At 38.7% G+C, this 19,851-nt stretch overlaps 1 protein-coding gene across 2 annotated transcripts in view; it reads left to right on the top strand.

The window, feature by feature from the left end:
* Positions 1–19,851, top strand: part of Cwc27 (CWC27 spliceosome associated cyclophilin) — a 185,440-nt gene that overhangs the window by 86,258 nt on the left and 79,331 nt on the right. The gene's annotated exons all lie outside the window — the stretch shown is intronic.

The raw sequence follows: 19,851 nt of genomic DNA, 5'->3' as shown, positions 1-19,851 counted from the left end.
TCCCCTTGCTCCACATACCAACACAATTCTTCACAGACCTAGAAAGAATAATATTCAACTTCATATGGAAAAACAAAAAACCCAGGATAGCCAAAAGAATCCTATACAATAAAACAACCTCTGGAGGCATCATGATCTCCGACCTCAAGCTCTACTATAGAGCTACCATAATAAAAACAGCTTGGTACTGGCATAAAAACCAACATGTGGACCAATGGAATCGAATTGAAGACCCTGACATTAACCCGCACACCCATGATAATTTTTGACAAAGAAGCCAAAACTGAACAATGGAAAAAAGAAAGCGTCTTCAACAAATGGTGCTGGCATAACTGGATGTCAACGTGTAGAAGGCTGCAAATAGATCCATATCTGTCACCATGCACAAAACTTAAGTCCATGTGGATCAAAGACCTCAACATAAATCCAGTTACTCTGAACCTGATAGAAGAGAAAGTAGGAAGTAGTCTTGAACACATCGGCATAGAATATCACTTTCTAAATATAACACCAGTAGCACAGGCACTGAGAGAAACAATCAACGCGACCTGTTGAAACTGAGAAGCTTTTGTAGAGCAAAGGACAAGGTCAACAAGACAAAGCGACAGCCTACAGAATGGGAAAAGGTCTTCACCAACCCAACATCTGACAGAGGGCTGATATCCAGAATATATAAAGAACTCAAAAATTAGACATCAAAATGCCCAACTGTCCAATTAAGAAATGGGCTGTAGAACTAAACAGAGAATTCTCAGCAGAGGAAGTTCAAATGGCTGAAAAACATTTAAGGAAATGCTCAAAATACCTAATTATCCGGGAAATGCAAATCAAAACAACTCTGAGATACCAACTTACACCTGTCAAAATGGCTAAGATCAAAAACACAGAAGACATCTTATGCTGGAATTTGATTAAATTTGACTTCTTAATTATGACATGTGTCCTTCTAGAGAATGGGACAGAAGGAATGTTCATGAGAATTAAAATACTCCCCACAGAAACTTCTTTTCTAAACAAAAGTGAGTTTATCTTTGTAATCAGACATAACAATTTATAAAATCATTAAGTCATATAATGTTGCATTCTTCAGGGCTAACTACTGGTTCCATGTTGCTATATTTATTTTTGGTTTTGTGTGTAGGCATATACATACAATTTTGAAGACATGGTTGTGTAATCTAAACAGTACTCTGGTTTTATTATATAATGCCTATGATACTATCTAATCATTGGAAACCTCCCATGGTAAGCAGGATTGGAGCGTACACCCACTGCACCCTTTCCTGTGTGTGTGTCCAGAAGCTTGATCACTTTTGGATTATTAGGATCAATACCTGACATTTATCATTGATGTGTATTACTAGAACTTAAGGGAACCAAATTATTTTTAATGTTAAGTGTACTTTTTAGAAAACTTACTTAGTAATGAAAAATCACAACACTAGATGATTTAAAACAATAATTAACACAGCACAAAATAATTTAGTCAGTGTGACATATTCATTGAGGACTGAATGCTGTCAGCTCCTCTGCTAGTTGTTTGAGTTGCACAATGAAATAACAGTTTTATATGACTGCAAGACGTACAAAAACGTGATTGCAAGATGTACAAAAGTGTCATATTAAAATATGACACAGTAGGGATAAATGAAGGTACTTGATACCATGTTGGAGTTGAGAGAAATTTTTGTGAAGAAAGTGTCAGAGAAGTCAAGATTTCATGTGACATATATGAGCTGTGGGGGAAAGGGAAGTCTTAGGCATAATGATTATAATAGGTTCCAGGAACTTGTGTGATTTTTAAATGTATGGACTAGGGTTTGGAGAGATGGCTCTGGCAGAAGACCTGGGTTCAGTTCCCAGCGCCCACATCAGGTGGCTCACAACTGTCATATCCAGCATCTTCTTCTGGCCTCCCCGGGCACTGCACATACATGATTCACATACAGACATACAGACAGACACATATATACATTAAAAAAAATAAATGTATGGACTACATATAAGGGATAGGGCAAGAAATGGAGATGAGAATAAAGTGGGGACCATGAGAAACCCTGTAGTTGTGTTCAGAATTTGGACTTTGAGATTTAAGGGATGCTAGAGCAAGGACCTGAGATCAAATTTAATTTTAAAAAACTGATTACAAAATGATCATGGCTCTATTTTGCATACAGACTTGAAGGCATACCACAGAGCTATGTGGCGGCCTTAATTCAGATAGTCAGCTGACTGGGAGAGACTAAGCCTTCCAGTTAGAGAAAGCAGTAAGTCAGACAGTTGTCAACATCAGATGTAGAACAGTACAAAGGAACAGTACAGACTAGAAAACTCCTACCTACCTGTCTCAGTTAGGGTTTGTATTGCTGAGAAGAGACACTATGACCATGGCAACTCTCATAAAGGAAAACATCTAATCGCGGTGGCTCACTTACAGTTTCAGAGATTCAGTCCATTATCATCATGCAGGCTGATGTGGTGCTAGAGCTTAGAATGTGTCATCTTGCAGACAACAGGAAGTCATCTGAGATGCTGGGTGGTATCTTGAGCATAGGAAACCTCAAAGCCCACCCCCAGTGACACACTTCCTCCAGCAAGGCCATAACCACTCCAAAAAGCCACACCTCCTAATAGTGCCACTCCCTATGAGATTATAGAGGCCAATTACATTCAAACTACCATACTACCCGATGTGAATAATCTGGTATTAGAAGAACAGGACAAAGTAAATTATCATCCACATCCTCATTATTGTGTAGTTATTATCAGGAAGGCTTGCATATATTTGATGATGATCCTGAAGCAGAATGACCTGATTTTGACCATGTTCTTGAGTGGCTCAGATGAAGCTCATACCTTTCTGCTCATCACAGCTGCAATTGGCTTGCAGATAAAAAGAGGGGCTCAGCATTTATTTTTCTATTGGAAAAGAAGGGCAGCGCTGACATCACCAAACTTAAAATGTGAAATCTTAGAGATTTAAGAGGATTCCCTACTCACAAGTAAGTTACTTTGTGAAACTGTAAAGCTTTGTGGTCTTCTAGAAGCCATTCTGTGTGATTTTAATCTGTGCTGATGAAAGACTAGCTGGTCATCCAGAAAAGCTTCTACCTCATCCTTTTTTCCTTAGTCCATACCATGTGTACTGCATTTGAAGTTGTTTGTCCATACATTCATTCTTTTACGTAATGTGGAAAACATTTTAGTGTCAGTAAGCAAAGAACTCTGTTGGAAATGGAAAATCTTCAGTCATTTCTAACAGTTACTATTTCTAGTGGATATAGACTTCATGATATGACCTCATCTTTTTCATGTGTACATTGTTTTGTCTAATGTGTTCTTGTGATTTTATTATATGTGCTACATTTGAGATATTTTTTTCCCCACAGAATCCCCCCATTCTCAAGCCTCTACACTTTCCTTTGTTAGTTCCAGGATGAGTATTATGATACTGTTCTGGTTTATGCCTGTATTTTTTAAGCTCCAACAATATACTGAGTAACTTCATCAACATACTGTAGTTAATGTAGCTGGTTAGACTTTTTTCCAATTGACTTCAGCTTTTTTTGTAAATATTATGCCAAGTAGACTGGAAAGATGGCTCAGTGTATAAAGCATTTGGTATGTAAGGATAATGAACCCCAGAACCTATGTAAAAGCTAGACAGGTGTGACAGCCATCTACAATGCCAGACCCAGTAGGCAGAGACAGGAGATTCATTGAGCATGCTGGCTAGGTAGACTAGCCAAAATCGGAGTGCTCAAACTCCATGTTCCATGAGGAGAGAGCTTGACTGAGTAAATACCATAGAGATGGATAGTGTTTTCATTCCGTTGATGTTCATGGCAGGCACTGTCAACTTCTGGCCTCCACACACATGTGCACTCAAACCCACACATATGCTTGTACCCATACACATGCAAACACTCATATATACAAACACCCACACCACATACACATGCAAACATGAATTATTAATTTTAAAAGTTTGACAAAAATGCCTGGTCATGAAAAAAACTTAAGGCAGCTGGGTATGATTGCATATCCTTGCAGTCCCAGCACTTGAGAAGCTGAAGCAGAAAGATAGAGTTCTGGCTAGCCTAGAAAGATAGGCCTGGCTTAAAAGAAAAGGAAAAGAAAAGGCTGTGTAGCCAAGAGAAAAACAACAAAAGAAACTGGAAATAACACCTAAAGATAGCCACCAATAGCTGTTATTCAGAATAAAGCAGTGTCTGTATTTATAGAGAGAGGAAAAATGAGATTAAGTAGATAATTTTATTAAAAGAGAATTATAGTGCATTTAAAAATGTAAATGAGAGCAAAGAAAAGAGATTCCTACATTTTATATAGACGTTTATTCAGAGCTGTCTTAAGAAACTCATCTTACAAACACATGAAAGTACTGAGGCGGGATGACTTGTCTAGGTTACATGGGTACTGAGAAACTTACTCTACTAGTCAGGAAACGTGTCCTTCAGTGTCCCAGACTCTGTTCGGGATAGTTGTACTATGGCTCCTACTGCTGAAGTGAGTAGCATCTCCATGGGACATGGTGACGGTTATGGTTCTAGCTCTGTATTGAAGTACATCGTCATCCATCATCTCTTCCCTAGCACCTGCTATCCTTCATTAGAATTCAAATTTTAGTTATATAAAAATAAGGTCTCATGGTGAAAATGTCTCACAGAATTTGTTAATCTGTTTTCTTTGTAGTTGAGATTATGTGTTGTCTTTATAACTGCATGAGGCTTTTCTAGCTCTAATATTCTTGGACCCTATTTCCTTTCCTCAGTAAGTTCTAGACATTTTCCTGTTGTTGTTTTTTGTTTGTTTGTTTACTTTTATTGATCCTTTGTGAATTTCACATCATGCATTCTCATCCCACTTATTTCCCTGTCTTCTCGAATTTGCCATCTGCCTTTGCAAACTTCCCAGCCAAATCAATACCAAATTTAAAAGAAAAACCAAAATCAAACAAAACAAAGAAACAAAACAAAAAAGAACAAAAGAGAAGAATCTTGTCATGGAATCTGTAGTGTGGCCTGCTGAGTCACACAGTCTACTCTTTAGTCCACTCATCTTTACTTGCAAGTGTTCATTGCCTCCAATCATTGGTCTGGCTTGAGGCCTCTGGCTTTTGCTACACTACTGATTATGGGCTCTCACTGGGGCTCCTCTTGGATAGCCTGTTGTTCTGTGTTTGGAAATCCTGCTGATTTGGATTTGTAGATTCGTCCCCCTTCACATGCTCCAACAGTTCATAGATTTGGTGGATGCTGGGGTGGGTCAACTCATAGCCCTTGTTCTGAGTCTGGGTGGTAGCTGGGTTGGTCAGCTCACTATTTTTCCTTCATGTCATACAAGGATGAGCTTTCCAGAACTGCCTCAGTTAGCTTACCCAGCACAGCCTGCAGCAAGGAGCAGGGCCAATTCTCCTGTTCTCAGGTCCTCAGATCCAGGTCACCCTCACTCACACCAGGGCCAGCTCTGTAGTTGGAGAACTTCTCTCTAGGTGCCACCAAGCCCCCACGGTCCTTCAACCCACGTATAAAATAATCACACAGATACTTATATTATTTAAACTGCTTGGCCATTAGCTCAGGGCTACCATTGTCTAGCTCTTACTCTTATATTTAGCCCATTTCTATTAATCTATACTTTGCAACGTGGCTCATGGCTTACCAGTACCTTACATCTTCCTTGTCATGGCGGTGACTGTCAGTATCTCTCGGCCCCAGTCTTCACTTTCCACAGTTCTCCTCCTCCTTGTCCCGCCTACCCTAGCCTTTCTGCCTGGCTACTGGCCAATCAGCACTTTATTTATTTTAACCAATCAGATCAACATATTTGACATACAGAACATCCCCACAGCACAGCTCTACTGTTTTTCCCCAGCAAGGTTCAGAGCCCTCTCTTCTGATTGCTGTGGGGTTATGAGGGCTGACAGAGTCGGCTTCATGCCCTCGGGACTGGCTCACCTTGTTTTGTTTCTTCTTGCACCATCCTGTCAAAGTCTGTATCCACCTTCCTCTGCCTTTCTGCCCAGAGTAACTTGATTTCACTCCCAGATTTCTTGAGGATTTCACTGTTTATCCTTGAAACTCCTTAATATACTCAAGATAAGACACTATCAGCTGTTTTATATTAGCTTTTCTTTACTAGGAATATCCAGTTAATATCTAGATTCAGTTCATTTCCCGAAAGTTCACTTTTTTCTTTAATAAATAGTCTCTGTCTTTTTTTCCCCACATATAACTGTTTTATAACACATGCAAGTTGTTTCGCAGGTCCTTTCAATGAATAGCTTTTCATCCTTAAAAGAACAGTTCATTTAATCATTAACAAAATACCACATTAAAATACTTTAAGGCGGCCAGATGGTGGTGGCGCACGCACGCCTGTAATCCCAGCACCGGGAGGCAGAGCCAGGTGGATCTCTGTGAGTTCGAGGCCAGCCTGGTCTACAGAGCTAGTCCAGGACAGGCTCCAAAGCTACAGAGAAACCCTGTCTCGAAAAAACAAAAAAAAAAAAACAAACAAACAAAAAAAAACACTTTAAGGCACTAAAATACATACATACTGCATTGTCAATGAATAGGAACATCATGAAGTATACGGACCGAATAGTAATGTAAAATTATTTCAGCTTTGATAGTGCATAATAATCACTAGCAGATGAGGATGTGTACAACAGAAATGTACTTCTGTATGTCCGTCCGTCTTACCTGCAGGAACCTGACTGATGACAGTTTTGAAGCAACAACTTGGTCAGATTGCGTCCGACTCCTAAGATGCTCACTTATCTCAAGTTTTGATTTCCCTTGGCAGTTTGTTCTTCCATAGTCAGCACTAATGTATAGATGTAGACATTAGTCTATATGTTAGCTTTTGAATTTTCAAATAAAAAGCTTTAGAAAGCATCTAAGAACATTATTTACACGAATGAGCATTTTCACAGTTTGAAGAAATGGAAGTTATTGCTGATGATCCTCTTCTTTTGGAACCTGTATCTGGGGTGTGCTCTCCACCATCACATAGCCAATCTCCACTCTAGCTCTGGTTAATGGGAAGCTGGTAAACCCACAAAGGGTTTTTTTTTTAAATATATATATAGAAGCAGAAGAAACATTCTTATGAGTGGTCCGTCATAAACTCACACAGGGAACCAAATATCAACTATAACTCTGCCATTAAAAAGGTTCCATGATAGGCCTATATGAAACATTAGAGATTCATGAACATATTAATAATCATAAGTTTTTCCTATAAGTAAAGATAAATTCATTGGTTTTAATATATCTTTTATTGTAAAGAATGTAATCATTTCACTTTTGCTAAAGAAATATTTGAATGGAAGTTTATTGAAGAAGAAGAAGAAGGAGGAGGAGGAGGAGGAAGGAAGAAGGAAGAAGGAGAAAAGATGATAAGGAAGAAAGAGAATCAGCCTGGTCTAAAGAACAAGTTCCAGGACAGCCAGAGTTACACAGAGAAACCCTGTCTCAAAAAAAAAAAAAAAAAAAAAAAAAAAAGGGGGGGAAGGAGGGAGGAAGGAGAAGGAAAGGAGGGTGGGGAAGAAAGACATGAGAAAGATACCCAAGTGAAAACTCACTGCACAACAGGGAAGGAGAAGAAAGAGAGGGAAGGCCTTCAGACACTGCTAAGAAAATCATGGTTTAAAAAAGATCTTTGTACATCTATATAAACCCACACTCAATCCATCCACTAAGAATTAACTCTAATCCACTATAAATTGGTTGAGGTTTTAAAGAAAACCCCATAAAACCTAAAATAAAAATAATAACACAGAAACAGTACATGTCATACTTTCTGCATGAAATTTAAGCTGACTAATGATATGTCAAATCATCATACTTCAACTATAGAAGTCCTAATGATCAATATGAAAATTCCCATTCCTTTACTGAAATCATTACTTATTTATTGGTTTACCAACTCCCACTCAGCACTTCAACAGGTTGAAATTTAGGCTCAACACTACAGTGTTTGACCCTACAAGTCACTGCACAACTCTGTCTATCTATACACTGTACGTGCATTAGCTGTGCACATCATCTGCTGTTCGGGTATACAATGCTAATTATAATCGAATCATTCCATGTCTTCATGCAAGGAGTCTCACATAAGACAGGGCCTATGCAGTGGCTCCTTGGTCTTCATAGAAACCTGAAATACTGGAATTTACTTATTTGCAGTTACAGCTGCAGCTTTCCTAGACTGTACAAAGTCAAGTTCCCACTTTAAAACTAAAAATACCAGTGCTGGTAAGATTACAGAAAATTTAATAAAGTCATTATAGATAAGACTGCTTAGCCATTTAGAAACTCATGACATGGAATAAATTATGACTAAAGATAATTTTCAGCCACAGCAAATTTACTTCATGAAGTCAGATAACATGTTTGATTCATAAATTGGACTGTTTATACAGAATAGCAATATCTACTATTACTTTGGACATGTTATATCTTGCTGTTGCATTTACTCTTATTCAGTTTGTTTTGAAAGAAATCCAAAATTTGAAAGAACTCTCCCAATGACTGATGACATTCTCTGTCAGATGTCTAGTTTCTGTTTAAAATCCAATGTGATCTTTCATATCAAGGGTGTTAGATTATAAGTATAAAGGCTACATGCAGGTGCATTTTAATTCCCTCTGGTCTTCTTTCTGAATTGTAATATACTTAGGATAGGGGCAGCCTTCTATTTCTGTGTATGTATGTAGCAGATTATAGAGTACATGTAGAACATAGTCTCTCAGGTTGAACTTATGTTCTGATAGTGTTTCAGAATGACTTTGCTTAATGTTTTCTGTTAGACACCTCATAAAATGTGTAAGTGTATATACATTTCTTCCTTGCCTTGTTTATTTCTATTTTAATAGGATTATAATAAAAGAAAAGCGGTTAGGTTCCAAGCATTTAATGACAAGAGTTAGAATATGGCAGTCTTCTGATTTTTAGTTTTCTGAAATTTATATATTTTATTTTCGTAACAAATGATATTTCATTCAAGTAGTGAGTCAAACAAAAGAAACTTATCAGTAAGATTTTGAAAATCTATATGAAAAATATGCAAAGATTTGAGGGGTTTTGTTTGTTTGTTTTTTGGTTGGTTGGTTGGTTGGTTGGTTAGACTGGAAACCCATTTTGTTGATAGCTGGTTCAAGACTCTGAATACTAATAATAGTAATGTCTGTGTAGAGATGAAAGCTGTTGTCACCATAGGAAGAGTTCTGTGTTGAGTGTGTCTTCTAGGCCAAGTGTCATGTGAGACCTGCTAACTTCCAATGAATCTTTGTCTTTCTTTCAATCTACTTTTCCCTTCTCATGCTTGGGAAGCTGAGACCGCTTGGTTGGTCTCTATGGTTGTCTGATGCCTTACTGCCAGAAGCATAGAGCAAGTTTGGAATCACAGTGAGATGTACCTGATTTTGCTTTCTACATTTATGCATAAGCTACAGCATATTATGGTATTTATGAGTTATGGCAAGTCTATATCTCTGCTCCAGCTGATGCTACCATACCATGCCAGGCGGTGGTGGTGCATGTCTTTAATTCCCAGCACTTGGGAGGCAGAGCCAGGCGGTTCTCGGTCAGTTCAAGGCCAGCCTGGTCTACAGAGTGAGATCCAGGACAGGCACCAAAACTACAAAGAGAAACCCTGTCTCAAAAAACAAAACAAAAAAAACTATTATTAGGGTTGGGGATTTAGCTCAGTGGTAGAGTGCTTGCCTAGCAAATGCAAAGCCCTAGGTTCGATCCTTAGCTCAAAAAAAAAAAAAAAAAAAATGCCGTATGACTATAGTCTTGATACCTGTGATGGGCTTTTATTGTAGTGATTCTATGATTTCATCAATAGCCAAGTTATTGTGTCATTATGAACAAATTGACATTGTTAAGATTAAAGCAGCAAACTAGAAGTCATAAAGGTTGTACTGTTTGGCTATCAGCCATTTCCATGTGTTATAAACTCATCAGGTGTTGAGAAATAGCAGGCTTAAGCTAACTTCAGGTGTTCATAATCCAAGAGACAGCAGTCTGTAGTGGACTTGTGTTTAGCCCTCAGCTTGCTTAATGGAGTCTTTAAGCGAATTTATTTACTGTCTTACAGAAGAAACACATGTATTTCATTTTTGTTGACTAAAATTCTCTTATGGACATGTCAAAAAATTAGGGCTTTTAATGTTTGACCGTTTTTATAGGTAAATATTAGTGATACTTATATTTGAATTCAGCAACTCATGTGAAGATAATATTTATTATTCCATAAGAAAAAAAGAACACATATAAAATTCATGGTACCTAAAGAAAATGAAAGAAGTAGCAGGGGGGAATTAAAACTGAGTGAAAATTTTGCCATTGTAAATTCCTCAGTCTCCAATTCAAAAGTTACATGTTAAAGAAAATGACAGGATTTTTAAAAACTGCTTCCATAATATGATGCAACATCCTGATAAAATGTAAACGCAATTGCTGTTGTATACTACCATTTTAAAATTGCCTATGTACCTACTTACTCGTTGTCTTTAGTTAAAAGTGTGCAAGTCTAATCAAACTTCCTTTCGTGGGCAGCTCTCAATTTAGTAGGAAAATGGATTGAGAGCTGGGGTGTGTGAGTCAGTGTGCAGCTCTGCCTTGACTCACACTCTTTCCTCTCTTGTCTGTGTCCACGATGAATATTAAATCATTTGACATCTCACTATATTCTTAGATGTGAGCACTGAGAAGAAATAATTTAATTCATAATGGGCTTTAATGCCCTAAGGCCAAAAGACTTTAAATAAAGTGACCTGCATATAACATTTAAAATTGTGATAATATAGCCCTGAAATATTATGTATATCTTATCCAGACTGTGTTTGTGATGATAAGACTAAAGGAAAGGATTAATTGCTTTCTGTGGCCATATACTAATGTTGAGCCTAGATTTCTGATAATAACCCTGCCTATCCACTTTCAAATGTTTTGTCTAAGATTTTAGAATGCTAACATGGATATTAGGTTGGACCAAAGTCAGTGGCTCCTGGTGTTTCCTCAGGCACCATCCATCTTGGTTTTTAGACAGGATCTCTCACTGAAGCTGGAGCTTGCCTGTTAGCATAGGCTGGCTAGCCAGAGAGCTTCAAGGATCTGCCTCTCTCTGCCTCCCCAGTGCCCAAGCACAGGTCACCATGCACAGCTTCTCTTCCATTTCTTAGGATCAGACTCAGGTTACCATGGTTGCAAGACAAGCAGTGTGCCAACCAAATTACCTCCCTATCCCTGACATTAGTTTCTTTGGTTTGCTTTGCTTTTGAAACATTTTTTGTTTATTCTTTCAGTTTCTTACACACCTACACAAACACTTTAACACATCTCCCCATTATCTTCTCCCTTCTCATAATGAACCCCTTCTTCTTTCTAACAGGCCCCTCCTACTTCATATCTTTCTGTTTGTGTCTCATTGCATCTAATTATGGTTGGTTGCTTACATGAGCACGGGTAGGAACAGTTTAGCAGTTGCTAACTCAATGAAGAATATGACTCCCCCCACTCAGCAACTGTCACCTTTTCAGAGGGGTTAGGACATCGTAGGCCCCTCCTCTATCCATGATGACTGTTGACAGCCACTTTTGTGCCGTTAACCACCACTTTGTCATACAATGGGTGCAGCAACCGTGTCTTATTCAGAAGTCAGCATTTCAAAGCACTCATTCCCATCCTCAGGCTTGTGTATTCTTCCACTACCTCTTCTGCAGTCTTCCCTTGAGGTGATATATAGATGTCATTATTAGGGCCGAACACTCAACAGTTGCTTAGCCTCAGCACTTTGACCAGTTCTGAATCTCTGCTTAATTGCTGCCTACTACAAATAGAAGCCGCTCTGACCCAGGTTCAGAGCAGTACTCACCTATGAATATGTGAGTGTAAACATAAATATTTCATGAAGAGTTGTACCATGTGACTATTTAGCAAATGAACAGTAGTAGGTTCTCAACCTTCCTAATATTGCAACCCTTTAATACAGTTCCTCATTTTGTGGTAACCCCAACCATAAATTATTTTTGTTGCTACTTCATAGCTGTAATTTTGCTACTGTTATGAATTGCAGTGTAAATATCTGTGTTCTCAGTGGTCTTAGGTGACCCTGTGAAAGGGCTATAGAGGTCACCCTCACAGATTGAGGACTACTATCCTTAAGCCTATGGCCTTTCTAGCCAGGAGCTTTTTTTTTTTTTCCTTTCATTTTTTTAAATTACAACTAGATTCTTCTCCCATATAATACATCCCAACCACAGTTTCCCTTCCTTCCATTCCTCCTAGCAGAGGAGAGCTTAGTATGATATTCAGTATCATTTTATCATTTCTTTAAAAAATCTTAATCCAGCCAGGCATTGGTGGCACACGCCTTTAATCCCAGCACTCGGAAGGCAGAGGCAGGTGGATCTCTGTGAGTTCGAGGCCAGCCTGGGCTGCCAAGTGAGTCCTAGAAAAGGCGCAAAGCTACACAGAGAAACCCTATCTTGAAAAAAAAAAAAAAAAAACCAAAGCAAACAAACAAACAAACAAAATCTTAAATCATTAAGTTGCTGCTATATTTTTACACTCATGAATTGGTTGTGACTTTTTTTGATAATAGACACAATTTACTTCTGAATACAGTGTACTTTTTCATATTAATCCTTAATTTTTTTGAACTAACCTTGTCATAATAGTATGTTCCGAACAGAGCCACAGCTTAAGTGCCAGTTTTTCCATGGAGCCTGGAAATGAAGATTTTAGTAAACAGCAATAGTAAAATAACACTATTTTAAGTCTCAGAAACAAAGGGTATGTGTGCCAAAGCTTCAGTTTTGCCAAGATACTGATGACTAGTATGTTTTGACTGAAATGTAGAGTAACTGAAGTCTATGTGAAGATAAGGTAGAAAATGTGTTGTGAAGCTAGCTTATGAGAAGACTTAAATCCTTGAGAAAGAAGTAGGTGCATGGTCCAGTAGGCTTTATGGACAGAAGTGCACAGATCACTGGGCATTATGTAAAGCTCTGGTAGCTAGAGTTGTAGTTTGGCACCTATGCAAACCTCAAGCTAGACAGACAGAAAGACGCTGTGATGAAAAAGGAAGGGTGTGGTAAGGCAGGAACTGTGTGAGACCCCAACAGGAACAATCTACCTTGCAAGTCAATGGGAGACCAAAACAGGAAAGTAGACCACACAGGTTAAGGGTTCTGTTTCCGGTTAAGAGTAAGGCTCTATTTGTCCTGTGTAGCTGAAGGTTTCTGTTTGTGGTTCCTGTTTATCCTGATCGTAAGTCCTTGCAAGTTTTGTTTCTGTTTGTAGTTAAGAGTAAGTTCTTGTTGCTTAGATTCGATGTAATGTTTTCCTCCACTAAACTTGCGGCCCCATTCACACAATGAACATCCTTAATCTTGTTCCTTCCCTTTCACTGTAGTTTTCTAACAGTGCCTAACAGCCAACTCTCTCCCCCTGTGAACACTTTGTCTCTCCTATAGAAAGGACCTCAAGAGGCCATCAGGCACTGCTCTCTCAAATCCCAATGTGGGGCAATGCCAGGTGCATCCCCAAATAGAGCTTGCTTTAACTGGACAGTCGTGGATTTGGTCTTCTCTCCTTGCAATCCTCAGGTTTAACAACTGAGGCCAGAAAGTGAGCCTGACACCAGGTTCTGGTGACTTTGTCAGAAACAGGACAGAGGGTTTTTATGTTTGTTTTAAGACAGGGTCTCTTTGAATAGCCCAGGCTAACCCAGAAACTCACTATGTAAAGCAGGCTGCCCTGGAACTCAAACTCATAAAGATCCATTTGCCTCTTCTTCCTGAATGCTAAGATTAAAGATGTGCACCACCTTGCCTGGCTCACATCAAGCTTTTTTCCTATGTTCCAGGGATAGAAGTCAGTCGTCAGGGTGTAGAGCAAGCACCCCTACCTGTTGAATCAATTAACCTTTTCCCTTTTTTGTTTCTTTTCTTATTTTAGAACTTCCCATTCCCTTTTACTCTCTGCTTTCTCTAGATTTAAGCCTACTGTTTGGGTCCCTCTTCATCCTGGCTCCACATGGCATATTCCTAACTATTGTTAGGGTCCTGTTCACATGCCTCTCCTGCAAAGTCATCTCTTACTTAACCTGCAGTAATCTTTCTTTCACTAAATTCCTACGTGCTTCAGGGATTCCTTTGTTTTTGTTTTGTTGTTGTTGTTGTTGTTGTTTGAGACAGGGTTTTTCTGTGTAGTTTTGGTTCCTGTCTTGGATCTCACTCTGTAGACTAGGCTGGCCTCAAACTCACAGAGATCCATCTGGCTCTGCCTCCTGAGTGCTGGGATTAAAGGCATATGCCACCACTGCCCGGCTTTTTTGTTATTTTTTTTATCATGCACTGTTCTCATTGTTGGTGGACAAGGTTTCTGTCCTCTGCACTTGAAGCTCCTTGAAGAGTGTGTGTAGGTGTTAGTGTGCTAACATAGAAAGAACATAGAGTGCAATTTAAAGTTTCTGATTTCCTCAGTGGATGGTGGTGTGACTATAGGGAAGATTTGTATTTACTCTCCTTAAACTCAGCCTCTGACCTACACATTGCCTGTATTATAGGATATTAAGAAGACTAAGTCATGAGTGAAGTAACCAAATTGATAAATTTATTGAAGTTAGGTTCTCATCTCTTCTTGCTTATCTTGATATCTGTGCCTGTATTAGGAGTGGTCTGTGCAAATATTAGAAATTGTTGACTTAGTTGATAATTTCTACTAAGAAGGAAAAGTAGTGTAGATTTGCTACATTAAAATGTATACATAATGCAGCACAGAATTATTTATTGGTTAATAGTGTTGTATTCAAACTGTATTAAAATTCAAATGAATACATAATTAAAAACATACCCAATTAGAAAAAATCTTACCTTAGACGTTATAACAGCAGAAGCCATTTGTAAAGTCGCTTTCTCTTATTAGTCAAACAGAAAGTGGGCTTTGAAGAGGCTAAGGACCTTTTTTAGATCCTAAAGCAGGACCACAGTTTTGGCAGTACATGCTGACATATACTTCCAGATTCTAATTTTCATTTTTGTTTTAACAGATTTAAATACATTTTTGTGCCGGTGGATAGGAGAATTATGTTCTAGAGAATGTAAGATTGGGAATCTCTAAAATTAGCCTGTGATTTAAATATTAATTTTTAAAGTTATACTTCATTCCAAGAGTATGGATTCCATAAGCCTTGACAAATGTGGTATTTTACTAGTCAGAACGATTTTTACAACATTGGAAACCCTCAATCAATTGAAAATTTTCCCACAGTAAGCAATTTTTAATAATGTGTATATCTACCTTCCAGTCTCACTTTGTCCTTTTTGAGTTTTTTGTCATTTTTGTTCAGTTTATGCCACATTACATCAACAAAATATCTAAATCTGTTAACTATTTAGGGTTAGATTTTTACTTTTTTCACTTTCAAAATTATGAACAAAATTAAATTCCACATATACCAGAGGTGGCTTTCATTTAAAATAAACAATGACAAAATATTCCCACATGATAAACGGCTCTAAGCGATAGTGCAGTTTTGAATATCTGCCCTACACAATAGGTACTTTTATTGAATCTGTATTGTGTGCTCAGTATCTTACAACCTTTAACTGTAGAGGGGGGCGACTGAGTCTCAGAGAAATTACATAACTGTTTTAAAGTCACTCCTCAGCTGATTTTTGATAGAGTTGAATTTTAAATCCAGACTGCTTAATCCAAGTCCTTTTTTTTTAATTAACTGTGTTCTTTTCTGGTGCAGTAGTGGCTTACATGGTGTAAACTTTCTTAGTCTCATTCTTTATATACTTGTAATTATTCTCAGAGCTGACTTATCTGGCCTAGAAATGCAGCATTTGCTCTTCAGCCCAGAAAATAATCTGTACCTCAAAGATCTTCATTTTCAAGAAACATCCTCTAAGCGACTGTGTTACTACCCAATTGAAAACTAGCGTGATAAAAGGCCAGAGTGCTTAGCAGGCGGAGGAGAGGCTTGGTTGGGGTTTCTTGTGCAGTGATTGCACAGTTCAGTTATACTTCATGCTAGGACTTCTAGCACTGTGTCCCCACGCTTCAAGAAGGAAGTGATTATATTATCTGAGGGGTGTCTAAGAGCCTGAAGTTGGCATTGATGGTGAGTGTCAAGAGGAAGTGTTGTATGTGTAATATGTACTTTACTGCTAACCCAGTGAAAAGAAAGAGCAGTCCTAGAGAATTTTAAAGTCTTATCTCCAGATGGGTAATGGTTCCACCATCAGGTACATGAAACCGACTTATCCGAAGAAGAAATGGCATCTGCTTTGTATGTGAGAGAGTGTGAGGGAGTCTATTGAAACATCTGTCCATCTAGATCAGAGTCCTTGGCATGTGGCCAGGCAGAATTGCAATATTCCTTAAGAGTAAAGTATACATGAGATTGGGAAGACAGTTCGAAATATGTAAAAATATCTTGGATATAATTTAATATTTTCTTTTTACATGTAGAAATAAAAATATCTTAAAATATAATTAAAGATTTTCTTTTTAATTTTTATAATCTTTTATTTTTTTGTTTTTTTGTGATACAGGGTTTTTCTGTGTAACTTTGGAGCCTGTCCTGGAACTCACTCTGTAGCCCAGGCTGGCCTCAAACTCACAGCGATCCACCTGGCTCTGCCTCCGACTGCTGGTATTAAAGGCGTGTGCCACCACCACCTGGCTTAATTTTTATAATCTTTTAAGTGCTTATGTTATTCTTACATTTCTTCCATGCAGCATTCTCCATACTCTGTTTGTAGATGTGTAGTAGTTAGAAAGGTAGGGCCAAACTCAAGGCAAAGCATCCACACTAGTTTTGAAAATAGCTATATAGTAATAATAGTTGATATGAGATTAAAGTGTCACTACAGAGGTGATATATGACTACTTAGAGAATAACAATTTTAAGTTAAGAAGAGAAGGAGTAACCAAGACAGAGAATTGGGAAATCTTGACTTCAGAATGCTGAAAAGTCCAGCTCAGATAGAATTTCAGGATAGAAGTAGTTAACATCTTTGAATGACAGTGAGACCATCTGGAAAGAGGAGATCTGAACATGGGCATTGAATTTGGTTGGTGTAGAAGCAGTTTCAGGAGACTGTAAGAGGGGTAGATTGCAATAGATTATAAAGCAAACTATGTATAAACTGCCCTTTCCAGGATGGAGTCCATTTGTAAAGATAATAGTCTCTTGATTCCAGCAGACTGTGGAGAAATCTGAGTTTGTTTGTTTGCTGAATGAATAGATTAGTGAGTAAGAATGTTTGATTGTAAAGGAGGAAAGATAATTTCTATAGTAGAATGCTAAACGTTGGCTCCCAAACCTCAGTGCATACTGGAGTTATCAGGGGCATTCGTTACAATGGCAAATCCCCAGGCAACATCTCATGTCAAAGGTTACCCTTTTCTGTAAAGGTTTGTCTCATAGAACAGGCCCCTGAAGGGATAGGGGAGAACTTGAACCATATTCAGTCTATTCCAAGCAGTTATGTCATATCCACAGGGTCAGATGGTTCAAGAAAATTAGAGATCTGATGAAGACAGTAGTTCTTGTTAATAATACTATGTGAGAGGACTCAGGACCAACAGGAAGCTTTATACACAGAGGTGGCCACGGTTTTTGACATGGTAATACAACATGATCATCTGCAAAGTTCATACTCAAGATCTGTGGAATTATATTACAAAAATAAATTGTAGAAATCTCCTAATGTTTTAAGTGGCTTTATGTTGGGCTACATTCATAGCTGCCATTGTCACATGGGACTGTAGGCTGCAGGTTGGATGTACTTGCAAGGCAGGGTTGGTGTAGAACTATCTAGACTTCAGGGTGTCATGAATAACTGTAGAGGTCAGGGTGTGGTATCTGCTTGAGCTTCCAGTGAGCATCCCTGATCCAGTCTGGCTTTCCTGGAATAGAGTGAATACTTGTCTTTTAAGGCTATAGTATGCCTGAAATTAACTGGGCACAATTGACTCTATGGGTTTGTATTAGCTATTACAGATAGACAGATAGATATAGGTATATATACATATCTGTATATATTCCTATGCAGCTTATGGTTTTCAATTAGCCTAATAGCTTTGCAAGACCTCCACTTTAGCTGGGTTACCTGGTAAATATCAGTGTTGAAAGCATGATTAAAAGACATGTTGCCAGGCGGTGGTGGTGCATGCCTTTAATCCGAGCACTCGGGAGGCAGAGCCAGGCAGATCTCTGCAAGTTCGAGGCCAGCCTGGTCTATAGAGCGAGATCCAGGACAAGCAGCAAAACAACACAGAGAACCCTGTCTTGAATAACAAAAAACAAAAAACAAAACAAAACAAAAAAAAGACAGATTATGTCTTGAAACAGGAAGCCAAAGATAAATTGGAGTAACACAATGCCTTCTAAGGATAACCCCCTCCAATTAGCCTGAGGACTTCCTACCTCTTGAAGATTCTTTCCTTCCCTATACCAGGACTAAGGACAAACACCTACCCATGGACCCTGGGGGAGTAATAAACTATAGCCAAAATAGGGATCATGACATGAGTACTTAAACATTGTTGTCAGGAAGTAAATGTGAATCTTCTGTCCTAAAACTGTGTTGCAGGAACAAGTCACTTAGCTGATGACTTGTAAATTAGCGTTTGCCTTTAATACATGGTACGTGTTAATTATCAGAATATTTTGGCCCAGAAGTTTTCACAAAAGAGGCAATTTCATGCCAACTGTGGCATGAGATGAGCGTTAACACATTGGAGTGAAGGAGTTACGTCAGACCAGGCTCTCCCTTTGTTAGCCCAGGCTCACCTGGAGCTCACCGTACAGCTTAGGCATGCCTTAAACTCCCAGTATTCCTTCCGCTTCAGCCTCCCAAGTGCTGAGAGAACTTAATGAGCAAACTGTCCAGAGCCAAGAATCAAATGAATTCTTAAAAAGTCACCTACACACCTGCCATGGAATAACTGCTTAATAAAAGGTAATTACTGTACAACTTCAGTAAGTTAAAAAGTTTTGAAGTCAAACTATATTATGTATATCCAGATCTGATGAATAGTACTTACTCAGAATCCTTTTTGTGTGCCAGGTATAGTGGTGCATGCCATAGATAGGAGGAGGAAGTGGGGGTTTTGTGTCCAAAGCCATCCTGAGCTATGTAGCCAGTTCCAGGTCAATCTGGGATACCTACAAAGACCCTGTCTTCAAACACATATATTTTTAAATTTTATTTTAACACAAGAGCCCTGCTCATAGAGACTAGTGTTACATTCACTAGTAAATTAGGGAAACAACAGGCCAGTTTTCACTTACTCTACTAGTGACTTTTTGGTTGCTCTGGGAAAACACCATGACCAAGGCACTGTATAGAAGGGTTTCTTTGGGGCTTATGGCTCCAGGGATCTAAGACTCTACCAGCATCACACTGGGGGCATGCAGCCACAGGCAGACATGTCTGTAGAAACTCACGTCTTAAAACAGCGAACAGGAAACCAAGAGGCAAACACGAAATGGCGCGAGTCTGAACTCTCAAAGCCTGTATCCAGTGACATTCTACCTCAAGCAAGCCTACATCTCCTGAGCCAAACAGCACCACCAGCCAGACACCAATCATTCAAATGCCTGAGACTACAGGGAACGTCTCATTCAAACTGCCACTTCTGATGTTTAGTACATCCGAGAAGGAAATGTTTATAGGTGCTTAGACTCTTACTGTGAAAAATGACCACTTAGGAGCAACCTGTCCACAAATGCATGTACATAGCAGAAAACTAATCATGTTTCTTTGGTGTATACCTGCAAATAAACAGCCGT

Source organism: Onychomys torridus, chromosome 15, assembly GCF_903995425.1.
Source record: "Onychomys torridus chromosome 15, mOncTor1.1, whole genome shotgun sequence".
Classification (NCBI taxonomy): domain Eukaryota; kingdom Metazoa; phylum Chordata; class Mammalia; order Rodentia; family Cricetidae; genus Onychomys; species Onychomys torridus.
This window is presented reverse-complemented; position numbering and strand designations above follow the sequence as displayed.